At 40.4% G+C, this 20,506-nt stretch overlaps 1 long non-coding RNA gene across 1 annotated transcript; it reads left to right on the forward strand.

The window, feature by feature from the left end:
• Positions 1 to 13,992: 13,992 nt before the first annotated feature.
• Positions 13,993 to 15,072, forward strand: LOC139063361 (uncharacterized). Its single transcript, XR_011516740.1, has 3 exons — positions 13,993 to 14,089; positions 14,180 to 14,267; positions 14,738 to 15,072. It is a non-coding gene; the product is annotated as an uncharacterized lncRNA (long non-coding RNA).
• Positions 15,073 to 20,506: the final 5,434 nt, after the last annotated feature.

The raw sequence follows: 20,506 nt of genomic DNA on the forward strand, positions 1-20,506 counted from the left end.
GTTCACGACCAAGATGCTTCCATTTCACAGCAGAATTTATGATTCAGCTCAGCAGTCGACTCACCGATTGACACTTCCCTTGTCTGCAACACCACATGAACGTATTCAAGCAGTACTAGGATGTCTTTTACTGTACGCTAAGCATTATTCATCATAGATTTTTTTTAATCTCTTTTGTTAAACATTTACATCAAAAAGTCTCTCAATCAAAATAAAAAAGACAGCACAGCCTTTCCTATGTCCTACTGCTTTTCACCCTGTCTTTTGGGTGCATCTTCAGTGGGTGGGATAAGTCACCGGGGTCGCATTCAGGCAAACACCAAAGATCAATTTACACCATACAGTGCATCTTGTAATTTAGTGAGGAAACCAGAACAAGCCCTTGCACGCACAGAGGAACATGCTTGTTACACAGATAATGGGAATCACTTAAAATCTTCATGTATCAAGGTAAAGTTGCTAGCAACCTGCATCACCATGCATTTGCATGCATAGAAACACTACTTGGTACGTGTGTGTGTGTGTGTGTGTGTGTGTGTGTGTGTGTGTGTGTGTGTGTGTTCTGTCTTCTCGATCCCCAGTGAGTTGTGGCGGATGGCTGCTTATACTGAGCCAGGATCCTCTGAAGGTTTCTTCCTGTTGGGAGGGAGTCTTCCTCTCCACTGTCGCTGGATGCTTGCTTGGTGTGGGGATTGCTGTGGGGTCACTGGCACCGGTCGGTGACTTGATCAAATTTGCTGGGCTCCTTAGGGATGGGTACCGAATTCGGTACTTTTTAAGGTACCGAATGTTGTAGTGCGATGTCTATCACTACCAATGTCTATGTGGGTGGAGTTCAAGTCCTTCAACAAAAAGGGAAGTGCGGGTTCCTCCTCCCATATGTGTGTGTGTGTGAGAGGCTGCAGGTGGCGTCGCGGGGTGCTGTGAGCTTGTCCATGCACAGGAAGCGCTGAGAACATGTGCACGAGTTCAGTAAAACGTGTCCTTATTTCACTAACTTAATTTAAGTTAAAACGGCAGCTTCCAGTGTGAGTAGAAGAGGATGTCCACTCCTGCTGAGGCGTCGGGAGTGACCGACCAGAGAGGGAGAGATGCACCTGCTGGCACGAGTACAACACTGACCGAATTCCATAGTACCGACCGAGCACCGATTCACGTCATTTCAAACGGTGCCTCGTTTCGGTACCCGTCCTTCATAACGAGAACTTGCCAAGACAGCTGCGCATGCGCAAGAGCTTATGTCATCGCTCGCTGCGAGCCAGTTGTAAATAGAGCAGCGTGGTAGAAAGAACGCACGCTAAAGCTTGGGTCCACTTCTCTAAATGTGATGGGTAACTGGGTGATGATGAAACAAGCGACAATGATCTAAGTGAGACATCCTCATCTTAATCTGGTCCGGTTGTAAATAAAATGTTTAAGATAACGTTAGCTTGATATGTTAGCTTCCGTTTCGCTAATGGTGCGTTCGCTTTCTCCTCGGAACTCTGAATTTCTGACTAGAAGAACATGAACGCGCTCTAAAATTTGGCTTCACTTTACTAAATGCGGCAGGTGATTGGGTGAAGATGAAACCAGTGACAACGATCTAAGTGTGAGGCATCATCGTTTTAATCTGCTCCAGCAGCTAAATAAACTGTTTAAGATAAACTTAACTTGATAAATTAGCTTCCATTGCCACCATTGTTATCAGCTAATGGTGCGTTCGCTTTCTCCTTGGAAATTCTAACTTCCCAGTAGGAAAAATCAAATGAAAAAGGACGGCAAAAGGAATGAAGATACACAGTAAATTTAGTTCACAGTAAAGATGTTTGCTTCAGTTTAATTATCAGCTTATAAAACTACAAGGACGATGTTAAAATACAAACAGTTGAATGTTATTTATCGTGATATTTATCAAATATTGTTATATATTGAGAAAAATATATATTTAATTATAAAAGAGAATTAAAATAATAAACACTCAAAAGTATCGAAAATTGGTACCGTTAAGTACTGGTATCGATTCCTAGGTACCGGGAATTAGTACCGAATCGATTCAGATGTCAAAGGTACCCATCCCTACTTGTATAGGAGGCTTTTTACTGATTGGCTTGATGAGCTGACCTGTTTTGGAATATTTACATTGTGAAGTGCCTTGAGACGACTCATATAAATAAACTTGAATTGTAATTCAATTGAATTTGACGACATGTTTCAACGAGTTTCATGTGATGCAAAGCAGCATGTGCAAGTTCAACTTGCAACTAAATCTTGAATTGTTATTTACACCTTTTCACTCTGCTGCCTTGAATGAATGAAAAAAATGTGTCTGCAAAATTGGCAGTGGCGTGTTCAAACATGCAATTTTTTAAAGCACCAAGTCTGACTTTTCCCAAAAGTTCTGTAGAGGTAAAGATTTTCATTCTCTAAAAACCACCAGTAAAAAGTACACTGGGTGGGATATTCTGCACGTTCTGTTTTTGAGTTAAAGCAAACCTACCAAACACCGGGAGGGCCGTAAAATCAAAAAAAGCTTATGCTTAATCCTGACAAATCATCCCTAGATATCACCTAAATTATTACCATTTCTTCAGTGAAACTAAAAAAATGGGTTTTAGTGAAAGTAAGGCCATGTCCACATGATGAATGCTAAACAAAATAAAAAATTTCAGCAACATTGTTCCCAAAATATGATTCAGCTACCGTCCTAGACATCAGGTTTTCATAGCAGCAGATTTTATCTTTACCGATGGCACAGGCAGCTTCAAAGGTGTCGATGTCAAGATTTGTTTGGCTCAAATAGTAATAACAATATAAGTCTTTCAAAAAGTGTAACACTTTAAATGAAAGAAATACCCCTATTCATATCTGAATGCAAGTAAATGTGCCTCAAATGTGTGAAAATGGTCCGAAAAAGGGCTAAATTCAGGTTTTTCTGTGATTTGGGTTATGTGTATTCACCAGAGACAGACGCAGCATCTAAGTGCAGTAAACTACCAAAATATGTTTGTTTTCTTTCCACTTTTCGTCCAATCATTTTTGAAAGGCAGGTGATCTGATTCCAACGTGGACACCAGCTGAGACAATAATTGCAAGGTGAGTACTTCTCTGCTGGTGGAGATTGAGAGAATGGATGAGGAATTAAAGATAGATGAGCGATAATTGTGCTGCAGAGCTTGACAAGACTTTCTCGGATTCCCCATTGTGTTGCCCCTCACCACCCACTGTGGTCTGAGGCACACATCACAGCGCTGCTGGATCTTGCATGAAGAATGCGCTTTATGATTTTGTGTATTTTTGTTGTCGTATGTTTTGGTAATACAGACCGTCTGCAGAAAAAGGTATAATGCCTTCAGGGATGAGACCCTGCCTCAACGGGAGGTGTTGAAGTATTTCTGGGTCTTGTTCATGAGTGAGGGAAAGGTTGAGCGGGAGATCGATAGGCAGATTGGTGCTGCGTTTGCAGTGATGCGAGGATTGGACAGTACCGGTCTGTTGTGGTGAAGAGAGAGCTGAGCCGAAAGGCTATGTTCCAACCCTCATCTAATCATCATAATCCTAAATTTCTTTTCAGTACAGTTGCTAAACTTACACAGAATCATAGCTCTGAGCCATCTATTCCCTTAGCCCTCAGCAGCAATGACTTCATGGGATTTTTTACAAGTAAAATTAATTCTATTAGAAACAAAATCTTTAACATTCTCCCTAATGCGATTTCTTCTTCCGCCGTAAGTGAGGCAGCATCAGAGGTGACTGTAGAACCTCATCTGTGCTTGAACCGTTTTGATCCAGTTGAGCTTTCAGAGTTATCAAAAATATTAGCTTCATCTAAACCTTCAACTTGCATTTTGGATCCAATCCCAACCAACTTATTTAAAGAAGCATTTCCTTTGGTTACTGCCCCCATTCTAAATATAATCAATATATCCTTAGTAAATGGGTATGTACCACAAGATTTTAAGGTTGCTGTAATCAAACCTTCACTTAAGAAGCCTTCTCTGGATCCAGATGACCCAATGAATTATAGACCAATATCTAACCTTCCATTTTTATCCAATGTCCTGGAGAAAATAGTGGCCATCCAAGTATGTCAGCATTTAAACACTAATGTAGCCTGGCAAGCCAGACTAAATAAATGTATTATTTAGTCTGGCCACGCTCCATTGACGGCTCTCGGTTGTGGGGCGGGTTCTACCGTTGTCTTTCAAAACCAAACAGGGTGAAGCTGCTTTTTGCTACTATGCTGCACACTGATGGAATCAGCTTCCTCGTGACCTCAAACATGTCCCAACTCCAGTAGCTCTTAAATCCAGGGGTGGCGTTAGGCCCGGCTACTTGGGCTCAAGCCCTGGATGTTTAATGAAAAGCCCCGGATCTAAATCGCGGAAGTAACATGCAGTACCAAAGTCCAACAGAGAGGGAGCAGCTGGCAGTAGGTTGTATACAGCCTGCCTGAGTCTCCACCACTGAAGAAGAAGCCCTTCAGCAGCCGGCTTCTTCTACAGTCTCTGCCTGAAATGCATGAGTGAAGATGGACATAAGGACGTTTTTTTTACAAAAAGTACAACGACAGAACTCCAGCTTTGATGAGACTGGTGTTGACTCAGGTTTGTGAGTCTTATTTGAAAATATTAGTTGTGCTGCTGGTTTGCCTAAAGTTAGCTTATCAGGTAACATTGATGGAGAAAGAAAGGGAATATTTACTATCATCTCACACTAAACACTAACAGGAACAATACTCTGCCCTGAATATGCTTAATATTTAGCTTCAGATTAAAAATTATGTGGTACAAGACATATATATATGATGTTGACTAGTACATGTCACGTGTGTGTGTGCGCGTGCGTGTGTGCGCGCGCGTGTGTGTTAAGCCCCGGATCTTCTTCAGTCCTAAATCCGCCCCTGCTTAAATCAAAATTGAAAACCTTCATGTATTCATCAACCTTTGAATGATTGTTCTGCACTGTAACTGCTCACCTTTTAACTTTGTCCTTTTCTTTTCATTTTTAAATCAAAATGTAATTTGTGTGTACTTTCTGTCCTGTTGCTTTTATTGTCCTTGCTATTCTTGCTAATGGGAAGCACATTGAATTGTCTTTGTGTATGAAATGTGCTATAAATAAAGCTGCCTTGCCTTGACTAAGTTCCGCCTCCGAGATGAGGTGATTAGCTCCCTTCTTTATAATTGGGTATTTTTGTTTTTTATGTTATTTCTTTGTTTTATCACTTCTAGAAAGGTCTTTTGTTTATGATTTCTGCTTTGTGAGAGCTCGTGTTCTCTAGTGTTGACTTATAGTTACCCAGTGGGTTTTTTCTGTTATCTTTGGGTTTCTAGACTTCATCTTCCTTCAGTCAAGTCAGCCTCCTGTCATGCACCGCTGTTATTCCTCTGCTTGTTTCATTCCCTGATGTCTTCATTGTTACTAAAGCATGCTTCACACAGCAGATTTCTGACCAGCCCCGCCCCTTGACCATCTTAAAGTTGTATGATTACTGTAACAACTTTGAAGATAATCTTATCAGATAATCCTACCTTTTGTGGTGTGTTACAAGCACTACTACGCTCAGAAGGACGTCGGGACCACTCGTGAAACATGTTGGGATTGTCTTGGTTGGAATTTGATGTTAACCAATCAGAAAGTGAGATGAGGGAGGCACATGGTTGTGATTTTTTTTAACTCCACGTGTGTTGCCTCTCAGTCTTTGAAAATAGGGCGACCATTTAAAAATCCTGTCTTGTGAACCTATCTTGACTAGTTTTCACTGGATCCCACCTTATTCTCCACCACCCTGTGTAAGCAGCTCTCATTGTTACTGATTACTTCTGTACCGTGCCATGAGCTGTTTTGCGCTGGTTCTTGGGTTTTCATCGTGTCATTAGATATGTGTTCTTAAATTTTCTACAATCTGGTCTGCGATTGGGTCCTCCCTCGACACCATCACTCAGCCAAACACCTTCTTCCAAATGGAGACCAGACCAGAGCTGCTGCTCCTCCTCACCAAAAAGACTCCACTGATCAGAACACCCTGGGCATCATCTGATTGTAGAGATGAAGCTTTCTGGACACTCTCCACTTGGAGACCGGGTCAGACCCAGAATCTGCTTGAGGAATGCCTCTGAACTCCCAAGGAGAAGCTAAAGCACCTTTATCTAAAAAAGAAATAGATGTTAAGACTGCGTTTTACTCTCGTTGCTTTTGGATACGCGTTTCATTTCTCCTACTTGATGGTAAGCCAAGCATTTGGAACTGCTCCACTCTAATCAGTGCAGCCCTTCAAAAGTTGAGGGACACTTTGTTGATTATTTGCCTTTAGAAAACAAGCATTGTGCGCTTCTGCTCAATCTTGTGTTAAATGATGCTGAATAATTAATGTCTCTTGTTTAGACAGCATGAAAGATTTACGAGTGTGTAATCTCAGCACATCCACTACTGCAGATCTTTAAAAAACAAAGATTTCATCAAAAATTAAAAGACTGACTTGAAACTTTAAAACTGGGGTGGGGAACCCTGGTTCATTGAGGGCCACTCCTACAGGAGGTTCTGAGCTGTTAAATGCCTTTCATTGTACCCTGGGACATCGTTTTATTTTTACTGTATATCACTTTAACATTATGTTGTGTTCTTCATCCATCTGTTTTATAATATGTACATCCATGTCGTGCCAGAGGTAAAAGATCTGGGAGGGAAACCCAGACATTCCTCTCCCTGGGGACTACCTCCAGATCATCCTGATGGAATCTCAATCCATCCCCAAGCCAGAGAGGATTTATTGTTCCTCCAGGGAGTTCTGGGTCTGCCATGAGGTCTGATTCAAGACGGACATGCTTGGACAACTTTTGAGGCGTCCTCATCAGACGCCTGAACCATCTGTGAAGCTGAGCCTGACCAACTTACGCAGGAACTAATTTCAGCCACTTTTACCAAGGAGTTTCGTCTTTTGGTCAGGATTACTCTTATGACATAAATGAGTCAAAGCTGAGAACTTTGCTTTTCTTCATTTCCACAGAAGCGAGTGACACGCTCATCAGAGCAGAAGAATCCCCGATCCTTCAGTTCATTTTGATCCCTCCATCTCGCTGCCACTTGTGAACACGACTTCAACAAACTACTCCAGACTCACCCGGAAGACACGTTCCACGTTTTTAAAAAAAGGTCAGTTAAAAAAAAGATGGAATGCTCCCTCTGGAAGATGATGTTACATCTGTTGAATGTAGAATCGTTTTTACCAGATCAATCTTTTTTCTTTCTGGAGCACTTTTCCTTGACCTTGTTGGAAAATGGCATAAGGCTGAGGAAAGATACAAAGATGTTGGAGCATATGTCTTTTTGACCCGTGTGTGACCTCCGTGGGCAATCACACATCCATGTTCCACACAGTCTCCTACCTTAGGTGACAAAATGGTGTCATGACCTTGGATTTGACTATCTTCTCTGTTCTGAACGTTCTCTCTAATGCTTGCTACACCACGTTAGAGCTCCCTTCATTCCTTTTATCTCAATAGAACCATTTTTTCCTTCAAAACCGCTGAGTTGTTCCTTGACCTCTCCCTTCTAATTTTACATGTGACAACCTGGTGTAGGGTTAAATATTGTTGCTTTTAAGCTTAATATGTTACCTTTACTTATGACCAATAAGCTGGGATATTCTATAGATAGAGGATCACTCTGATTGGTCTTTGAATGTTTAATCAGAAGATTCTAGGATTCTTTGCTTTTTCAGGGACACACTTCGTATCAATTCAGACAGTCAGGTTTATAAAAGATAAAAATTTATTTTCTAAACAATTCAAAACATGACAAGTTAACTAAGGCTACTGAATCTAAGTGGATGGGATGTGATGCATGGTGATGAATGGTGTGTGTTGATAAACACCTTGTATCTAGAAGAACTGAGTTCTGGGTGTGAAAAGAATTTGGTTTGCATTAAACTATAAAGTTGGTTCTTATCAAAACAGCATCAGATGCAATCGTGTGTGTCTATCTCATCCTTTCTCTGGAGACCCTCTTCGCAGATCCGGAGGTCAGGGAGGTCGGATGACCACTGTGCACCGAGGTTCAGTAGATTAACCGCAGCACCGACGCTCCAGTCCAGAAATGTCGCCAGGCACAGATTGGAACTAGTTTGCGTCTAGAGCAGCTGTTTCTGAATAGCTGAAGGAGTTTTGCTGTGTCAGCTGTAGGCAGCTTTTAGCTTGTCGAAAGCTTGTCTAGAGATGCAGTGGTTATAGAGTTTCCTCCGGTGGCCAATCCGGAGTTCTGCTCAAACTAACAGAATGCTGAATCACTCCGCAAGTGATCCTGTTTTTAAAATTCTCATATTATGATTTACTTGTAAAATCAAACGTTACTGATCACAACACCAAAATGTTTCATTGTAATAATAAAATTCATTTCAACCACAGTAATTTAAGCACAGATTAATCAAAAAATTTCATTAGTATTCATATAACATTTGTTCATTCAACCATTTTATTATCTAATGATTATTTAACTTATGAGTTGTAAAAGTTCCTTTTTCATGAGAGTGAGCAGTCCTGCGGTGTTATCAAAAGAAGGCTTTGTTTGGGAACACAGGCTGACTTCTTGTTTCTCCTGAAATGTCAACAGGGTCTGCAGAATCTTGTGGCTTGTTGGAAGATGTAAAATCCACCTTAGAGGATGGAATTAGGTCTGTAGTTGTAGGTGAAAACTGACCATTCCTGGACGTTACACTTGGATTAAAACTGCTTTTTCTTTCCCCCAAAAGCATTTATTCCTCCTGCCAGACTTCACTGGCTTTTCTCAAAACTATAAACATTTTCTAAAAACTATAAAAATCTGAAGTACGCACAAAATTTCACCTTATCTGAGCCGCATGTCATCCGAACTTCTCTTATCTCAGCGTATGCTGGTGGTGCCTCTTTCCATCGTCACCTCCCAATAACTAAAAAAGAGCAGACTTTCTAAACGTCCATCAAGCTGTTGATTACAGATGGAAAACAGTCAAAGCATCAAGACATCAGGAAATTATCTCTTAACTATTTCTAATCTTAAGTGCAAGGTGGAAGAATATTTTTCCAGGAGTAATGATTTCATTCTAATAGCAAAATATTTGCAGCTAAATAGTCACTGGGACAATTTGACAGATTTTAGGACGTGTCACCTTTGGAGCAATAGAAGAGGTTGAGCCTTTTAAGATGCAACTGCAGTTTAGTTAAAAGATATGTTTCAGGATGATTTTAAAAGAGCTTCACCTAAATGTGCGTGTCTCCATTTCTGTGGACAAGTGGAAGGGATCATTTTCCGGGCCATTTCAGGGACCAGCCGTGTACTCGAACTGGGGTAGGTACTCAGAATGGCCCGGTAATGTCGCTGAGCGGAGCTGTCGGCTAACTCATGCTGATTGGTTGTAACTCAAATGGAAATTGCACAAGGAAAAGAAAATAAGCGCTAAATTCCCAACGATGTAAAATGCAGCAGGAATCCCTCACAATGCCGTCGTTCAGGGGTTTTGATGTCGTCTTTTGGTCATTTCACTTCACACACACTCTCCCAGTTCCCTGAGTGGATTAAATGATGGTTCCTGTCCAAAGAACCAAACATTTAATGTTATTAATGTCCGTGAATGCTTTTGAGAGCAGTGTCTTGATGAAAGTGGGTATTTCTCACTTTCAAGGCGCCTGGCCTCATCAGGCGATGACTTGCGAGGCCAGTCGCCTTGCTTACGAAGACACTGTTCATCCTTGGTCACAGAGGATGATAAATGGAACAGACTTGCATCACGTGACACGTGAGATAACGTTATATTATATAAGTATGACTTTCAACATAAATATATAACCAGGCCCGGCGTCAAGGCCGGGCCTGGGCGGGCCCAGCCTGCCCATCTGCCGATCTGGCCCGCCCAGGACAGATTACAACACCTCATGCAAATGTATTGGCTCAAGACGATCAACAGAGGGCGCTCTAGGTTACTAATCGACAGTTTTAGCTGCAGCAGAAGAAGATGCTTTGGTTCAGTAGCTTGCTAAAATGGATATCAGAGCTTGGATTAGCAAACAGAAAAACAATGCTAGCACAAGCAGGGATGATGCATCATCAAAAAGGCAAGTGCAGCCAGAAGTTGCAGCTACAAGCGCTTCTGTTCCTCCTCTCTCCGTGCCTCCAGCACAGTCTCAGGGGTGTCTGCTGTCCTTTTGATTCAAATGTTTTAAAACGCATATTAAAGTTGAAACTGTTTTTGAACCATCTTAAATACAGGGTTGTCTGTTCTCTTTTTAGAAAGAAAACACTCTAGATTTTCTAAATCTTGTTTAGAAGCCCTAGTTTACACTTCTTACCAGCTGGTAGCAGTAACACACCAAGTCACAGTTTACCAAGCAGAAGAAGCACGCAGCCAAGGAGTAGCATGCTAATCTGACGCTAACTAGTATTCGTGATGTAAACATTATGAGAAATACGTGCAAAAAGAAGAATTTACTAAGGTATCAAGCTGCAGGGCAGGATTTGGAAGAAGACTTGTGGACTAAGTACTTTATTGGAGAACTGGACGTAAGGATTGTTTTGAGATGGTGACTCTGTGGTGGCGCAGCTAAGAATGGTGAGTTGCAAGTATTTTTCTAAGAGGTTCAGTAAAATTGGTTACTTTGTCTTAAGTTTTGATTGCATCTTTAATCGGCATACATAATCGGAATTAAACAATGAAGAATCTTAGCTTTTCAGCTAGTTATGTAGAACAAGTTGGTGACGCAAACGGCCGATTTGACCCGGAAGTATATGTATGTAACGTCCACCAGACAGATTATAAACATGCAAAGGGGTTGATAAAAACACGGTTTACTGGGCCCCCCCAGAAAAACCCACTGCCCCTCAAGGTGAAGTCCTCTGGCGCCGGGTCTGTATATAACGAGCCTTTTACTTTTAAATTGTGTATATATTGTAGCGAGTTACTACCTGCTAGCCACCAAAGCTGCAACTGCTAAGCAACTAACCAACCATAGCTAACTGCTTTGGATGTAAAAAAAAACATTTTAGATATCAGTGGCTGACAAGCGTGTCACACAAAAACGCTGTTCCTTTGTTTTTTTTAAGGTGGCGACTTCACGTTTCTGTTTATAAATGTGCTTCTGTAGCCGACAAACAGAGCTAAAACACGCTGTTTTACGAGTATTATTCTCATGTCGTGTTGTGTTTTCATATATTTATATTTTAGAGACTTTGTTCTCTGTGAAAAGTTAATCAACACTGCATCAGCCAAGGTAGTCCTTAAATTTGAAGCGTCTAAGCGGTAGTCTAACGCCATTGGTTAGTTCTGGTCGGCGCTCAGTTCCTATTGCATGGAGCTCTGCTGGGCAGGGGGCGTGCTTAGCAAAAAATAAATAAAAAAAGGACGTATTGCTTATATTATATCACAGTACATAATGAGATAATCACTTTTACGGATTTCTGACAAATCATACATCATTTCTGAAAGAGGAAAACTCTGGAAAGCAGCTTTAAGGCTGTAAGAGCCATTTTAAGTTGCAGTTACGTGTTGTGAACACTAGATGGAGAAAAAAAACAGAATCTGTAAAGCACCTGTGTCTATCTCCACACCCTTTTTAATCCTGGTGCACCCTGCCTCAGGTGTGATGGATTGTGACAGGTGCAAACCGTTTTATTGGCACGTGCCAGGTGAATGTTGGAATTTATGGACATGGAAACTTTTGAATTGTGGATATTAAAACTACTTGTTTCACAAAAAGAGTTCCATGTAAAACAAATAACAACTTTTATTAGAAAGAAAAGACTGAAGCGCACTCATTTGACATGCAGTAAATTACCTGTCTGGTTCATCACCAGTGGTTGATGAGCTTCTACTGAAGAAACTTTGGCCCCACACAGGCTTCTTTAATTCTGGTCTGCAATTACTGTAGAGTTATTGTCACTAATTAATTTGCCCTAATATAAGGATCTGGTCCATTTTAAAGTGTTTAAATATTGTAGTTTTTGAGCTGGACCAGTTCACATGTGGTCAAGATGCCAAAAACTATAGGAAATTTCTTTTCAATGAACTCACAAATTAAATAAATGGTTCACACATCACAAACTGGGGTTTCAGGACACTGATGTCAAAGCAGAATCATTTAGTCCAGGTTTGAAACGTTTAAGTATTGTAGTTTTAAAATTAGCGCCGAAGAAACAGACTCAGGAAACAGCAAAATTATTTGGAATTGCCCTTTAGTCCTTTTCCCACTCAGACCCAAATGGAACTACGACCCGAGGCGTGCGGTTGTTCATTCTGTTATGGTTACCGGTGCTTGTCTTGCAATGTGAAACGCGTGGTCTCAGATTTTGTAAGAAAAATAATAAAATGTCCCCCCAAAATACGACTTAAATGTATTTTCTCTTCTTCATTATACATTTAATGGCTGGTGCGACTCAGGGGCGATAGCCCGGAAAACACTGTACTGAAAACTTGCTCAAAGCAAAATGTTTTCATTACGGAAATAAATTATAAACTTACCGATTTAATACTTTTTTAATCCAGGTACTTTTCACGAACAGGCGCCGAAAACCTCCACCTAAACTCCGTGTGAGGTTCAGGTCGATGGGTGTTCCAGTTAGCTCCGGTTGGGTTGAAGCTAGGTGGCTACATCCGTTAGCTCGGCTCCCACCTCCGCTTTAGCTTTGGGTTAGCCAGGGTTAGCTTCAGGTTAGCTCGTAGCTAGTTCGCCTGGGTGTCGTCACTCGATCCCAGCCTTACAGCCCCACCCTCAGCTCCTCCTCTCTTCCCTTTTATGGAATTGTCTGGGCTGGACAGAACCTGTGACACGGTCAAAATGGCGGTGGTGGCCACCTCCCATTATAGACAAAAAACGTGTTATTGGAGCCTATGAAATCGTTTTGTCCAGTATGTACAGTCTATGCCTGAGACGCTGTGGGCATAGATCCGGTTAAAGGAGACATAACATGAAAAACCCACTTTTTTATCCATTAACACAGTGTGTTTCACATTTTAATTGTCTAAGTGAGCAAAAAGGCTTATATTATTCACTGGAGTTGCTATTTAGATATTTAATAATTAAGTTTTGGGCATAATTGTCCACCCGTTCAGTTTTTCAAATGATCTATTACATCAGTAATTTATTTCGTCAGGATAACTACCAAATATGGTAATGGCCCTCGGCTAAACACAGAGCCAATCCGCCATTTTTTCTTCTCGCTAAGATTTTTTGTAGTCCTATTGGAAAAATGCAGAATGTCTGGTTATTTTAGCCAAACACAGCTCAAAACTGTTCCTCGTTTTAAGGAAGGGTGGTGTGGCAGTATTTAAACCCAGAAGCTGATGACACAACTACTAAAAAAACACAGAAGAAAAAGTAGTGTGTGTGTGTGTGTGTGTGTGTGTGCGCGCGCGCGGTTCGTTCGTGTCCCCAGGCTAGTGGCTAAGTACTGAGGGCTTCATCTATCTAAAAGGAGTCATTTCCATCTGAATGTGGCAGCGACGGGACACAGCAGCAGAGCGGTAAGCTTCATATCACTCTAAAATGTCGACAAACTTTACTTTAGATTTACGGGCATTAGCAGCACTAAAGCGTTAGCATCCGGCTTATCGCTAGAACAGTATGCTAGTAAAGTTAGCACCCAGATTAATGTGGATTTGGCCGATTTTCGTGGAATAAAACGTGATTTCTGATCAACGCCTTCTTTTACACCAGATGTACATCCACTGATTGTAGCAGCAGAGAGCCTGTGTGTTATTCTACGTGAGTGTGATAAAATCTTAGCATCCAGTAAATAAAGTCCCATATCAGCTAAAATACAGCGTGACAAAGTCATTGAAGTGCGTCAACACAGTGGATTTAATACAAATTTTAAAGAACGATTTCTGAGTGAAGTGAGGTTAGTTTTTGTCTCACTGCAGATATAAAAACTAACTCTGCATCAGTCAGACGCAGCAAAGCTCACCGTCTGTATGAGCGTGGGAAAGCTGATAAAATCAGCTGTGAAATAATTAAAACAAAAGTAAAAATGCTCCTTTGCTTTTTAGAGTCCACATCCAGAAGGGTGGAGCCGTGTTTCACTGACAGGCTGTCAGACTAACGCCCTGATGAGCTCAGCTGGGACAAACTGGTCTGATGTTTAGGTAAGTGAAGATCTGCTTCTCCAAGGCCTTGAGATGCTAGTAAAAAATAATTTAGCCAGCTTGCTAATGTTACTTTTCTTCTCCTCTAAGGAACACAGAACGTTCAGATGTTGGAGCTTCACGTCACCTACTGAGGAAGGAGACCCACCAGTAAAGAGACGGTCTGGACCAGACCAAAGTGAATGATGACACACCTCAGCCACCCTCATCATTAAGAACACCTCACCCCCTGAATCACTCCGTCTGATGACAGCAGAGTGATTTATTTGATGTTTTACTTGATTAGTCTGTTTAGAAATTATTGAATTACATTATTTTCTGTAAACAACCATCTGATCTGGATGTGTGCAGAATAACTTTCCCCAAATTCAGCAGCAGCTGGCCTACAAAAACAGCTGCAGCATGTAGTAAGTCTGTCTGCACTGCTCTCTAATGAGCTTCCTTTCATAAGGAATCATTCGTATAATTTTAGTGTCACTATTTTATTACATTTGCAGGAAAATATGAAGTCACTGCAGCAAAGTGAACTTGTGAACAAAGTAAACCAAAACAACACAAATGTGACTATAAACATGAAAACTAAAGAAACAACTTTCCTAAAGCTGCTTGTAGACAAAATATGTCATTAAAGTTATCGTCTCATTGCAGAATATGGCGATGACATCATGGAACTGGTCTTTGGAAAAGTTTTCCCTGAACCAACTCCGTTTCTAGATGAGGTAGAGAAGATCTGCATCTCACCAACCCTCTGGTCTCAGTATTCAGACAACGGAGGTCTCCCACTGTTATCCAGGACCAGTTTGAAGCCCACATACTGCCCCTCCCTCATCATCAGGAAACATCAGTTCCTATCCTGAGGACAACAGAAGACGGCAGGAGGACAGGAACTCTGAGACCTAGATACCACCAGCACCGGGACACAAAGCACCTGTGTGCACAACGCCTGTTTAACTACTAAAGCCTGTTTATTATATTGTTCTACTTATTTGCTGTGAGGTTAATAATTAGAAAATTTGTATATTAATGTAAACAATTAAAAAAAAATCACTGATTGTATGTTTTCTTTTAGATGTAATGGTCCAAACTCAGCCTTGTAGACATTTATTGCATCCTGTAGGTAAATACACAGAACAGGCTCAGATCCAGGATGACCCAGCATGCTCTTCTTCCATTCTGGCTGTTAGGGATTTTATCAATAACTCAATGCCTACTGATGTTTTCACCTAACGGTATTTATTTAGAATGCAGGTCAGACTTAACTATATTTGTTAGCAAAGCAGACTGATCTTGGGAATTTCACTGCAGCACTGATGTCCACCTCTGTGTACACATCAGAGAGAATTACCACTTTACAGCTAAACACATTTAATAAAGATATAGGCTACGCATTGCAGACAATAAAAACATAAAGTTGTAAGCATTAGAATTATAATGATCACATTAAAGAACATTTGGAGGAATGTTCTTAATTTTTGACTAGAATCTCAAATCTTTAAAATGTAACTGCTTTTTATCCATTTTCAGCCATTAAGACACCCAATATAAAATAAGACTACTTATAAAATTATAATTATATGTATATATATATATATATATATATATATATATATATATATATATATATATATATATATATATAGATAGATAGATAGATAGATAGATAGATAGATAGATAGATAGATAGATAGAGATCTTAATAAAATATATTCTTTTAATGGTGTTTTAATGAGCTGTATCATTTTTTAAAACATTTTTATAGAAAATAAATAAGCAAGCAGCATTCCTTGTGTGTGAGTGTGCGCGCGCGTGCCTGCTCGCTTGTCCCTCTGTCGGCCGTGACGGATGTGTGTGTGTGCGCGCGCGTGTGCCTGCTCGCTTGTCCCTCCGTCGGCCGTGACGGGTGTGTGTGCGACTACAGACAAATGCATGAGAGAGTTAGCAGCCTTGAAACAGCTTGATGAACTACTCTCCCCACATGTTTTAAAAATGCTAATATGTTTCTGCTATGCTAAATAATGATTTCTCTATAGAACTACAAAGTCCGACTGGGGGAGGAGAGTACAGGTCTGCACTATGGAGGGGGGCGGAGTTTACAGCTCCTCCGCCAGTTTAAAGAGACAGTACCCAAAAACGGCTTGTTCTCAAGACTCTCCTCAGAACAGGGGTAGATGAGGGTCTGTAGAGCAACAATAATGAGGAAATCAGACCAAAGAACTGCAGTTCCACTGTATTTAGACCCCAACTGAAGGATTTAGATGTAAAAAGGAATAACTTAAAAGCATGTTATGTCCCCTTTAAGCCAGATGCAGCCCTAAACGTGCCCCTGCAGACCGGTGTCGGTACAAGATCTGCTCGGGTGCAAGATCGGTTCAGTGTTGCCAGATCCAAAATCCCACAATATCGTACAGAGAGGCCTAAATGTTTTTTTTCCTATTTTTACTTCACCCTGTGTCTTAATGATTTTTAGCTGTTATTTTTGGGAATTTTAATGTATTTCTTTTTTATCTTTTATCTGTGTTCGACATGTTTATATAACGCCTGTTTAATTAACCAACATTTTTAGTGTACAGCGCCTTGTTTGGTTGTAATGCCTTGTGAATGCGCTTTATAAATAAAATTGGATTGGATTGGATTGGATAAATTATTCTTTTTCAGTACAAATTATCGTACATTATAAATTTGATAACAACGTTCTATAACGACTTCTCACTCCAATATAATATAACAAAGAAGGTGTTTTATATTGCCCTGTTTAAATAAACATCTTTAAAACCAGTAATATAATGCCTATAAACGTGCAGAGTGTGTCGGCTCCACTCCTCCCTTTGCGTGATTCTTGAGAACAGTGATTTCTGATACCATCTGGATGTTGCAGCAACGACAGAAAGCCTTGGTTTCGTTCCCCGTAACAGGTGCAAGCCATCCTTTGAAAATAGGGTCCAACTCCCACGCAGGACGATAAACTTGTGTCCGGTGTTGCTTTGCTTTACCTTCATCCTTCCCTTCTCTGGTTTTTCTTTTAAGATTAGAAGCCATTGTCTCGTCGCTCTGTCCTCCTAGACTAGACTTAACTCGGCGTGCTCGCGGGCAAACAGCAAAAACTGGCGGGACACTTCCACATTATATAACCTTACAGTTTCTCGTGAGGGTAGGCCCTATCGATGTGATTGGGCTATTTATTGTACAGATCCAGAGTCAGTTTTTGTAATAGACACAATAGCATATACCTGTAAGCACTGAGGTGAAATCTGACTTCAGAACAATTTAAAATTATGTAATTGACTTGGGAAAGCCACAGCAAAAGACGGTGTTACTAGATGCAATGTGAAATTATCGTACATTTGAGGATTTTTGAAACTATTGAACGTACATCGTACAGAGCCCAAAATTATGGTACAAATATGATAATTATCGTACATCTGGCAACACTGGATCGGCTCAGGGTCCTTCGACTGCCGATGACGTCAAAGTACGGCAAACTTTTTTTTTTTTTAATCCTTCAATCAAACAGTCAGACATACAAATATGGAAAATAATAATAAAAAAGATGTAATACATACACAAGAGAGTAAAAGGCAAATAAACAAAATAAATAAACAGAAATGAAGTAAACACAAGAGTAATTAAACAAGTACATTAAACAGCGTACAAGTATTCAGAGTTTTAACTGCTTTTTTGTTCTGTACACAAGAAATGGTGGATATATACTGTTCCAGTTCTGCTCTTAGCACAGGAAAAAATGGCTTTTTATTACAGAGTTTAGATTTATGGATATGGAACTTAGCAACAAACAAAATCAAGTTTATCAGAAAGAGTGCATCGTTATCTTTACCACTGTCTCCAAAACAACCAAAAATGACATTTTTATAGTACAGGGAGAAATCAGGCAGAATGTTGTGATTTAAGAATGAATTGACGTCTTTCCAAAACTTGTAAGTAAACTCACACGTCCAGAATAAATGTGAAGTAGTTTCAGGGTGTACGTTGCAAAATGAACACTTTACATCAATATCCTTCTTAAACCTCCTCAAACATACCTTCGTGGGGTAAAACCTGTGTAGAATTTTAAAAGAGATTTCTTGAAAACTTGCTCAAAGCAAAATGTTTTCATTACGGAAATAAATTATAAACTTACCGATTTAATACTTTTTTAATCCAGGTAATTTTCACGGACAGGCGCCGAAAACCTCCACCTAAACTCCGTGTGAGGTTCAGGTCGATGAGTGTTCCAGTTAGCTCCGGTTGGGTTGAAGCTAGGTGGCTACATCCGTTAGCTCGGCTCCCACCTCCGCTTTAGCTTTGGGTTAGCCAGGGTTAGCTTCAGGTTAGCTCGTAGCTAGTTCGCCTGGGTGTCGTCACTCGATCCCAGCCTTACAGCCCCACCCTCAGCTCCTCCTCTCTTCCCTTTTATGGAATTGTCTGGGCTGGACGGAACCTGTGACACGGTCAAAATGGCGGTGGTGGCCACCTCCCATTATAGACAAAAAACGTGTTATTGGAGCCTATGGAATCGTTTTGTCCAGTATGTACAGTCTATGCCTGAGACGCTGTGGGCATAGATCCGGTTAAGCCAGATGCAGCCCTAAACGTGCCCCAGCAGTCCGGTGTCGGTACAAGATCTGCTCGGGTGCAAGATCGGCTCAGTGTTGCCAGATCCAAAATCCCACAATATCGTACAGAGAGGCCTAAATTATCGTTTTTCAGTACAAATTATCGTACATTATAAATTTGATAACAACGTTCTATAACGACTTCTCACTCCAATATAATATAACAAAGAAGGTGTTTTATATTGCCCTGTTTAAATAAACATCTTTAAAACCAGTAATATAATGCCTATAAACGTGCAGAGTGTGTCGGCTCCACTCCTCCCTTTGCGTGATTCTTGAGAACAGTGATTTCTGATACCATCTGGATGTTGCAGCAACGACAGAAAGCCTTAGTTTCGTTCCCCGTAACAGGTGCAAGCCATCCTTTGAAAATAGGGTCCATCTCCCACGCAGGACGATAAACTTGTGTCCGGTGTTGCTTTGCTTTACCTTCATCCGTCCCTTCTCTGGTTTTTCTTTTAAGATTAGAAGCCATTGTCTCGTCGCTCTGTCCTCCTAGACTAGACTTAACTCGGCGTGCTCGCGGGCAAACAGCAAAAACTGGCGGGACACTTCCACATTATATAACCTTACAGTTTCTCGTGAGGGTAGGCCCTATCGATGTGATTGGGCTATTTATTGTACAGATCCAGAGTCAGTTTTTGTAATAGACACAATAGCATATACCTGTAAGCACTGAGGTGAAATCTGACTTCAGAACAATTTAAAATTATGTAATTGACTTGGGAAAGCCACAGCAAAAGACGGTGTTACTAGATGCAATGTGAAATTATCGTACATTTGAGGATTTTTGAAACTATTGAACGTACATCGTACAGAGCCCAAAATTATGGTACAAATATGATAATTATCGTACATCTGGCAACACTGGATCGGCTCAGGGTCCTTCGACTGCCGATGACGTCAAAGTACGGCAAACTTTTTTTTTTTAATCCTTCAATCAAACAGTCAGACATACAAATATGGAAAATAATAATAAAAAAGATGTAATACATACACAAGAGAGTAAAAGGCAAATAAACAAAATAAATAAACAGAAATGAAGTAAACACAAGAGTAATTAAACAAGTACATTAAACAGCGTACAAGTATTCAGAGTTTTAACTGCTTTTTTGTTCTGTACACAAGAAATGGTGGATATATACTGTTCCAGTTCTGCTCTTAGCACAGGAAAAAATGGCTTTTTATTACAGAGTTTAGATTTATGGATATGGAACTTAGCAACAAACAAAATCAAGTTCATCAGAAAGAGTGCATCATTATCTTTACCACTGCCTCCAAAACAACCAAAAATGGCATTTTTATAGTACAGGGAGAAATCAGGAAGAATGTTGTGAGTTAAGAATGAATTGACGTCTTTCCAAAACTTGTAAGTAAACTCACACGTCCAGAATAAATGTGAAGTAGTTTCAGGGTGTACGTTGCAAAATGAACACTTTACATCAATATCCTTCTTAAACCTCCTCAAACATACCTTCGTGGGGTAAAACCTGTGTAGAATTTTAAAAGAGATTTCTTTAATTTTGTTGGTTAAAAGAAACTTCTGCCGTAGGGACCAGACTTTTCCCCAGTCTACATTATGTCCAAACTTGTCCCAATAGACAGTTGCAGATGAAATAGAGACCAAGTCAGCCTGAAATAAAGATCTAATTTTAGAGTTTGATGTTTTATAGGTAGAAAAACAGACTTTGCCTAGTGGAAGCAGAGTTAGATCCGAAGGTGATGCTGATAACGGAGGACAGACACAAGCCGTCTTAAATAACATATGAAGACCTGAGGGCACAGCATCAAATACTATAGAAAATTC

This window comes from Nothobranchius furzeri, chromosome 15 (assembly GCF_043380555.1).
Source record: "Nothobranchius furzeri strain GRZ-AD chromosome 15, NfurGRZ-RIMD1, whole genome shotgun sequence".
NCBI classification, from domain to species: domain Eukaryota; kingdom Metazoa; phylum Chordata; class Actinopteri; order Cyprinodontiformes; family Nothobranchiidae; genus Nothobranchius; species Nothobranchius furzeri.